The 8795-nt window shown below is 35.6% G+C and overlaps 1 long non-coding RNA gene across 1 annotated transcript in view; it reads left to right on the top strand.

The window, feature by feature from the left end:
* The first annotated feature begins 1143 nt into the window (after positions 1-1143).
* Positions 1144-8795, top strand: part of LOC141416444 (uncharacterized) — a 46057-nt gene continuing 38405 nt past the window's right edge. The window contains exon 1 of the long non-coding RNA XR_012441167.1: positions 1144-1210. This is a non-coding gene — a long non-coding RNA (uncharacterized lncRNA). The remainder of the gene's footprint in view (positions 1211-8795) is intronic.

Raw genomic sequence — 8795 nt, 5'->3', positions numbered from 1 at the left:
CACATGTGCACACATTGTTTGGGCCATTTCGCCCCCAAACCCAAGTCCCCACTCTCTCCTTCTCTTTGCTTCCAGACAGATCCTGTTCTGCCCTTATCTCTAATTTTGTTGAAGAGAAGACACAAGCATAATAAAAAAGACAAAGCGTTTTTGCTAGTCAAGTTAAGGATAGCTATACTGAGAGGTTCCTAGCATTGCTTTCATGTACAAATGTGTTACAACCCATGTTGAATCATCTCTAACTGATCTTTACACTGGTTCCTGATCCCCTTCTCATGTTGACCTCTGTCGCTTTAAGGTTTCTTTATTAGTTCCTCTGGAGTGGGGACATCAAACGCTTTCATGTTTTGGGTTTTCTACCTATCCCCATACCTCCCATATGTGCTCTTCCTTTGTCATGTGACCCGAGTCCAACAACATTGCTGCATTTGCCCTAGATCTAAAGTCTGTATATGAGGGAGAATGTATGATTTTTGGTCTTCTGAGCCTGGCTAACCCTGTTCAGAATGATGTTCTCCAGTTCCATCCATTCACTTGAAAATGATAAGATTTCATTCTTCTTCATGGCTGCATAAAATTCCATTGTGTATAAATACCACATTTTCTTGATCCATTCGTCAGTAATGGGCCATCTTGGCTGTTTCCATAACTTGGCTATTGTGAATAGTGCTGCAATAAACGTGGGTGTGCAGGTGCCTCTGGAGTAACCTGAGTTGCATTCCTTCTGGTATATGCTGGATCATATGGCAGATCAATGTTTAGATTTTTAAGAAGCCTTCAAATTTTTTTTCCAGAGTGATTGCACTAGTTTGCGTTCCCACCAGCAATGTACAAGGGTTCCTTTTTCCCCACATCCTCTCCAACACCTGAAGAAAGAGCATTTTAAATTGTGATCAGTTGTGACTATCTGAGGAAGATTTATAGGAACTCTAGTTTTTAGAGTAAAGTTACTGCCTTCTTTACTGGGCAGCAAAAATATTTCTTTAATCTTAAGAAATTTAAGCTTAGACTTGTTTCCAAAGGACATTTTCTAGAATGTTGTCCAAGTTGTTTTTCTATGGTTACAAAGATAACTTGCAAACATTCAACAAATTATCTAACCCTAGCAGCTTGCATTTTCCCAAGTTCTATCAAGTGTCAAGTGTTGAATATAGCACAACAGTCCCAAGGCATTTTGTTCTGGCTCAAGGGAAAATTAAACTTTTGAAAGGTAAGGAAAGATTTTACAATGTGTGTCTTTTCTTTCAAATGAGGTTTGACTTTTTAAGGTTGACATTTGAAAACTTTAAGATTGACTACACAGATAAATGATCCTTTTATATACAGAAGGCAGAGAAGGAATTGGTAAACAAGTTTATAACTGTTGTTTATAAAATCTGCTAATGATCCCGCTAATGGGAGACAGATTAAGGACTGTTTTTGCCACAGATTTATCCCTGTAGCAACCACAGTGAAGCTCTGATTTTGGCATTTGGTTCCTGAACTACAGCTTTTGCAATGGAAAAAAAAGCAACATAGATTACGCAGTGATGGACAACTGCATTTGTTAATTATATTTACATATCACAAAGATGTCCTTAAACCACTTTGGCACAAAATTCAATTTGGATGTAAAAAAAAATTTAATGGTGAAACTACAAATATGCAAAATGTCTAGGTCCATTTTCTCACTTGTGTTCTGATCTCAGCACAGCAGTACTTGTTTTGGGGGAATTTGTGGCTGTCCTCTGCTCATTTGTACACTCTTAATTCTGATGATCTTTAAATTCATGGCCTTGTAAATGGTCTTCATCAACTTTGGAACAAAAAGAGGTGGGTCATAGTTTTAATTACAAAAAATTCTGGTAATGGCTCTGCTAACAGAATGCAGATTCCACAATACATGTGGTATTACATTTCTTTATATTTATTTTACTCTAAAATTTTGACTTTGTAAGCAGTGTAATGAGAACTAACTTGTTACATGTTGTTAAAATATTCTTGTGCTGTTTCTCTGGAAGTATGTCTGTTAATATTTTAAATTAAAGATACAATCTGTCTACTATGTTTTGTAGTTTTTTTTTTTTTTTTAGTATGTGTATGTGTATGTGATGTGTGTGTATAAAAATCTTTTAACATGGCTGCAGTGGGCAAACATTTCTGATTTAACTATATCGTTATATATAAATGAGTAAGTGAAATTTTGACCCTGCAAAGGGTTATATATCCCCATAGAAGGAATCTCTGACACAGTGTCAACAAGTTCTTGCAGATCCAGAGCCAACCAGCTACAACAGGTAGCAGGATCCTTTCATGATATTACGGATGAATGACTTTCACTTACAGGCTATGAGTTGAGGATTACAGTTGAGGATTCAGCCAACTAAAATTATGAAGTTAAAATACTTTGGAGAAAAAGTCACCTCTGTGTTGCTATTTTCCTTCTAGATACTATATAACAGATTTGGCTATGGGTTAGGATTTCTTTTAAAATTGTAAGAGTTCTAAAGGAGTATTGATTTGCACAGAAGGAATGCTCTGGCACAAGACATTTTTGGGAAAGGAAGTACTATGGGCGATTTTTATCAAATAATAAAGAACTAAGAAGGAGGCAGGACACTGAGATTTGGAGAAATGACTGACCGGCTTTGTTAGATTAAAATCTCTGATGTTGCCTTTGGAAAGTTGTTTCTGATGAATTTTCCCACAGAATCCTGAGGTTGTAAGTACATTCTCTGACTAATTAATCTGTCACCATACTTACATACAGTTAGTTTGGAAATATTTGTACAGTTTATCAGGTTAAATTATTTTTTTAAGTTTAAAAATTCTTCATCTAATTACATAGAAAATGGGCACATATTCTAAATGTATGTAGCTTGATGAATTTTCACTGTACTATCCATCGCCCCACGTCAAGAAGCATAGCTACCAGCATCTGAAAAACTTTGCATCTGTTTCTTTCCAGACATTTCTGCCACTCTTAGTGTATAGTACCTACTTTCTTATTCCAAGATTATAGATTGTTTTTGTCTTTGTGGAACTAGGGATTTAATTCAGGGCCTTGCACATACTAGGCAAGCAACTCTACCCCTGAACTGCATCTGCAGTCCAAATTATACATGAATTTTGATCAATTTTTATCTTATATAAATTGATTCATGAGAATATAGTCCTTTAAATCTGCCTGTTTTCCTCCACATTGTGCTTAATAAATTCATTTTATTAGGAATGGCTTTAGAGTGTTAATTTTCACTGCTGTATGCGTTTTGTTATGGGACTATATCAACTTATTTATCTTTCTTATAATTTCTTGGGTAGTTTCCAATTTTAATGATTATGAATGGCAATGCAACAGAGAGAAGTGTAACATGTTTTTTGGTAAGTGTATCTGTACATTTCTATTATTATATTTCTGCCTTTTAAAAAGCATTTGTTATGATTCTTATGAAAGTATTTGTTAATTCTTGGATTGAAACTACCAGTGGAACTACATCTATCATCTTACTGTTTTCCCCTCTTGATTATTGATCATATTTTCTTGGCTCTTTTGTGCTCAGTAGGTTTTCATTTTATGTTGTACATTGTGACCAGAAGAATCACAGAAGTTCCAGGTGACTTATCTTCCACCAAAGGGCAGGAAGATTGATACAGAGGAAGGGGACCAACACTTTAATCAAAGATGGAACTGGGTTGCAATTAGTAAAATTCAATCTACATCTTACTTTTTCCTATTCTTTGATGGTCCTGGGCTTTGAACGCAGGGCCTCATGTTGCTGGGCAAGTGATTTAACACTTGAGCTGTGCCCTCAGCCATTGTTCTGGATCTTTGAATGTGGTTGTGTTATTTATTTATTGGTCTTTGTCATTGTTAACAAAATACCTGAGATAAACAATTTAAGGGAGGAAGGATTTATTTTGACTCACAATTTCAGAGGTTGCTGACTTGAGCAAGGGAGAAACATCATAGCAGTGGGAACTTGTGGCAGAGGAGGCTGCTCATTTCATGGCCACAGGAAACAGAAACAAGCAGGAAGGTGCTAGAGACAAGAAATACTCTTCGAAGGGATGCCGCCAGTGACACACTTCTTCCAATCAGTTCCCACCTCCTGATAGCCTGTTCAGCTACGAACCCATCAGTGGATTAATCCATGAGTTAGTGTCCTCATGATCCAATCACCTGGCAATAGCACCACCAACTGTGAACCTAGCCTTCAACACACGAGCCTTTTGGGACCACTTCATATACAAACCACAGCAGTGGTTCTCACGGTATTTTGACTGAAAATCTGTTAATTATTCTTGTTTTTTTCAGTTCTTAAAGAATGTAAGAGCTCCCAGATCAATGCTTTGAATGTTTCCAGTCCAGCTTTTAAAGCATCTTTCCTATGCAGTTTCAAGAAATAGCAAAAATCTTAAAGAAGACTAGAAAAGTCTCAGTCATGTGCTTAAAGAAGTTCTCTCTCTTGGCATATGCATGTCCTAGACAATATGGAGCTACAATGGATTTCACTTTGATTTTTAGGCTTAGTTTGATGGCATCCTGTATAACCTACAAACTTAAATATCCCAGAAGATGAAACAGCAGTGTATTTGTGGTTTCTCAAGCTTGCAATTTGTCCTCTAGTTCTGTGTAATAGTTAAATGTTTTTCTGGTTTCTCTTTGCCATGATAATGATCTCAGATTGGGACATACTCTATATTTGGCCTGAGTCACATCAAGAAATGCCCTTAGGGAAACAAAATGGCTGACTACAACTAGATCCCCTAGAATTTTAGCTGGTTTACTCTGTTATTTTTAAAGCTTTCTGATGTCTTTAAAAGCATATCATTCTTACATTTATCTTTTTCTATTTTTGCAGTGGAAGCATTGCCCTCTTACAATCTACTTCATCCTCTCAGAAGTGGAGGTTAAGTCAATAAAATTTTAATTATATGTTGTGGTATATAACTTTATATTTTAGAAAGTAAATGTAATCTCAATTTGTGTTCTCATAGCAATTCTATGAATTAAGCACAATGAGTGTCAAGTTTTCTAGATTAGAAATATTGGGTCCAATAATTAAGTCTCTTACAAAAGATTGGTCTGTTCAGGTGCAGAGAAGGACCTTGAATTATTTAATTCCCTCAAGTTCGGTGTTACTTGCTGCGTACTACATGGCCTTTAAATATTTTTTAATTGACAAAAATTGTCAGACATTTACATATCAATCATAAGCTTGAGAGCAACAGAAAAAAATGTATGTTTTGTTTTTGAGTGTGATAACAGTAAATAAAAAAACTTAGAAAAGCCACATACATGACAGGGCTCCTCAGAGCACTAAAAACTGCAATGCTACCCCTAAATAGTACCCCATGCTGCAGTCTTAGGGCATGCCTGGAATGTCATCTTTTGGCTTTATGACTTTGAATCAAATGGTGTCCTCTTGACATTCTTGTGAGAACCATATAGTCCTGGAAAACCAGTTTTTTTTTTTTTTTTATATTAAGATAAGAATGAAATTTCTATGGGATGGAAAAATCCTAAGAAGTAAGCTAGAGAAATGAAGTACATAAAAGCAAAAACAATGGTTAATGTACAGATTTTGCCATGACTCAGAATACAAACAAAAGTGCAGGTGAGTTGCCAAAAGTAGGCTGCTTAGGGAACTACATGAGGGGTCAGTAGACCACGATTTGTAGATGTTTTATGTGAAGGAAACTGACAGGTTGAAATGTTGTCCAGCTCAAGAGAGAAAACTCAATTTGAGGGCCAGATTGTGTGGCTGTGTGTGTTTGGCTCTCAGTAGGATGGTTTTTAAGTTGAATATGAATGTATTCAGTTTGACTCAGGCTCCAATACTTTCTCTTATCTTTTGTTCATTGAAAGCATTGCTTGCAGCTTGCAACCTTTGACTAGTTAAATCATTATATTTTTATAGATGGGATCTCCAGAATGTGGCACAGCCAGCTTAATGAAGCATATCCTTCTTGTCCTTATTCTCTGAAAGTACCTCCTCAAATTAGTTACAACCTATTAATAATTATTCTACCCACTGGTTACTTTACTGCATACATGCTCTTGTTTTTATAGTTTCCTTTCCACCAGATTGCCCCTTCCTTCCTTCACCCATAAAAGAACAGACATTTTGCTTCAGATGATAGATCTAAGGCCAATGGGTAGAAAACCTGAAACAGGTTTCAACCTAACTATACCGATTAATTTCCTATAAACTTTAGTTGTTCCAGAAAGGAACAGATAATTTTGAACTAATGTAAGCTCTAAGCTCTGATATTAGAAGTGCTCAAGGAAATTTTAATTAGGGATACTGAAGAGGGATTTCTTACATTTGACAGAAGGTTGACTTTGAGATCTCCACATACCCTTCTGATTTAAGAAACATGTAGATATTGATTAGAATCTCTGGGGTCTTATTGGTATTCATAGCTGTGTTTAGCTTTCTTCATTCATCTCTGTTTTAAAACTAGACCTGTACAACTTTAGCTCTGTGTCTATTTCCATGTGTCACAAAATATACAAACCTGTTTGTCCAATTGTGTTTGTTTAATATAATGTTTATTGTGAGTAATGTAATTTGTTAGCATTATTTATTAGTATTATTCAGTATGTATTAGTATTTATTTACTATAAGTAATTTTAGATGCTGTTGAGGTTATAGCAGTAGACCACAACACAATAATTGCCATAATCAATGAGATTGTCAAACTAAAAGACAAGCCTAGGGGAATAGCTCAAGAAATAGAGCACCTGCCTAACAAGCATGTGGCCCTGACTTCAACCCCCAGTACTGCAAAACAAATTAATTAACTAAAGAAAAAAACAACTAAAAGACAAAGTTTTGCAATAGACTAAGAATAAAAATCCTGGATATCCTGTTAGACATCTTTGATTTAATCTGTGAGCTGACAAGACAGCTCTATGGAATGTTTTCTAGCATTTGGACCTTTGTGGAGAGTGGTCAGAAGCTCTGTATTCCAGGAAGTTGTGGTAATGTGAGTAAAATATTGCTGGAGGTCTGGAAGAACATTGTAAACATAAAGTTGAATGTACATGAAGCCTTCTTTCAAGAGATTTTGTATACACTGAAGAAAAGAAGTAAAGAGTAGAAATTAAAGGTTTTGTTTTCATTTCTTATTTTCTTGTGAAATAGAGAAACAAAACAATTTTTGTTCCTTTGTAAAATCTTCAAGTAATGAAATGTTTGGAAAAATATAAAGGAGAGACTACCTGAGTTTTTAGAAAATCTCATTTCTTTAAATAAAATCATATGCTAGCACACGGAGTGGCTTATAAACTTCTTTTTAATTTGGAAGCCACTACTCACTTGACTTAAATTTTCATTAGTTTGTTTTTCTATGACTGATGTGACAGATTAAAATAGAGAAGGAATAAGTAGAAAGAGATTGTTCTTAATTTCAAACTCTAGTTTGAAATTGCTAGTAATTCAAAGATTATAGAATACAGTATAAAATTATGAGTTGTTAACCAATTTCTTACAGGGAAAGTACCTGAAAAGGGAAAAAACTAATTTGTTGCCTTATGAGACGGCAATTCTTTTTCTTTCTAATTAACTATCAATATTAACAAATTCCATTCTAACACCTTGCTACAAGTAGGAACTTGTAGCAAGTTGTAAAAACATTCCTGTAAATTCGGGTTAAGCCAGTATCACATCTAAAAATCCATTACCAAATTTAAGGTCACGAAGATTTGCCCCTCTGTTTTCTTCTAAGAGTTTTATAGTCTGGCTTTTACAGTTAGGTTTGGTCAATTTGGAATGAATTTTTATATACGGCATGAGGCAGGAGTCTAACTTCATTCTTTCACATGTGGATATCTAGCTGTGTTTTACTACTTAATATTAAATGGAAAAGAAACTAACTTTTGCCTATAAGAAATACATTCCTTTCTTAAAGTGCTACACTTAAGACTTTTATATAATGATAACTACTTCTGAGAAGTAGGTTGACTTATAAATGATGGAATTTATATTTGCCTTCTATCAGTTGAGAGGCAAGGACATGTTAGGATATGTAGTAAGTTAAAAATTATTACTAATTATTTTTTGGCAGTACTGGGGCTTGAACTCGGGGCTTCATGGTTGTGAAGCAGATGCTATACCACTTGAGTCATGTCTCCAGCTTTTGTGCTCTGGTTGTTTTGGAGATACCATCTCGATTTTTGTCCAGGCCAACCTGGACCATGATCCTGCTATTTTACACTTCCCACTGTCTCTGTGCTGACAGGTGTGTGTCACTGAGCCCAGCTATTGGTTGAGGTGGGGGAATCTTATGAACTCCCTTCCTGGACTGGCCTTGAACCACAATCCTCCCCATCTCAGGCTCCCAGCTAGTTAGGATTACAGGTATGAGCCACTGGCAGCTGGCTTACTAATTGTTTCTTAAAGGGAGAATGTTGGTAAGGCAAAGTGCATTGAGAAAGTGTACTTGGGATTTTGAATTCAAAAGCAAGATGCTACCACACTGCATGATACTGAGGAAGTGCCCAAACACTCAAACCTTGTTTTGTCATCTGTCAGGTGAGGAGAGTAATACCTGCCTCATATTCTATGTTATAACAGTCAAATGAGATAGGTATACAAAACTGTCAGAGCTGAGCTCAGTCAATATTAATACATATTACAGTTGACTTGGCTCCAAATTAAATTCATTTTCATGATGTAGAGCTTCAGGCATTCTTTTTTAAAGCAGCCTCATCAAGGTATAATTTCTTTTATATACATACTGACATCCTTAAATGGCACATGCTTAAAGTGTACAATTTGCTGCATCGTGACATATATAAAGAGTTATAG

The sequence above is a fragment of the Castor canadensis genome, chromosome 14 (genome assembly GCF_047511655.1).
Source record: "Castor canadensis chromosome 14, mCasCan1.hap1v2, whole genome shotgun sequence".
Lineage (NCBI taxonomy): Eukaryota > Metazoa > Chordata > Mammalia > Rodentia > Castoridae > Castor > Castor canadensis.
This window is presented reverse-complemented; position numbering and strand designations above follow the sequence as displayed.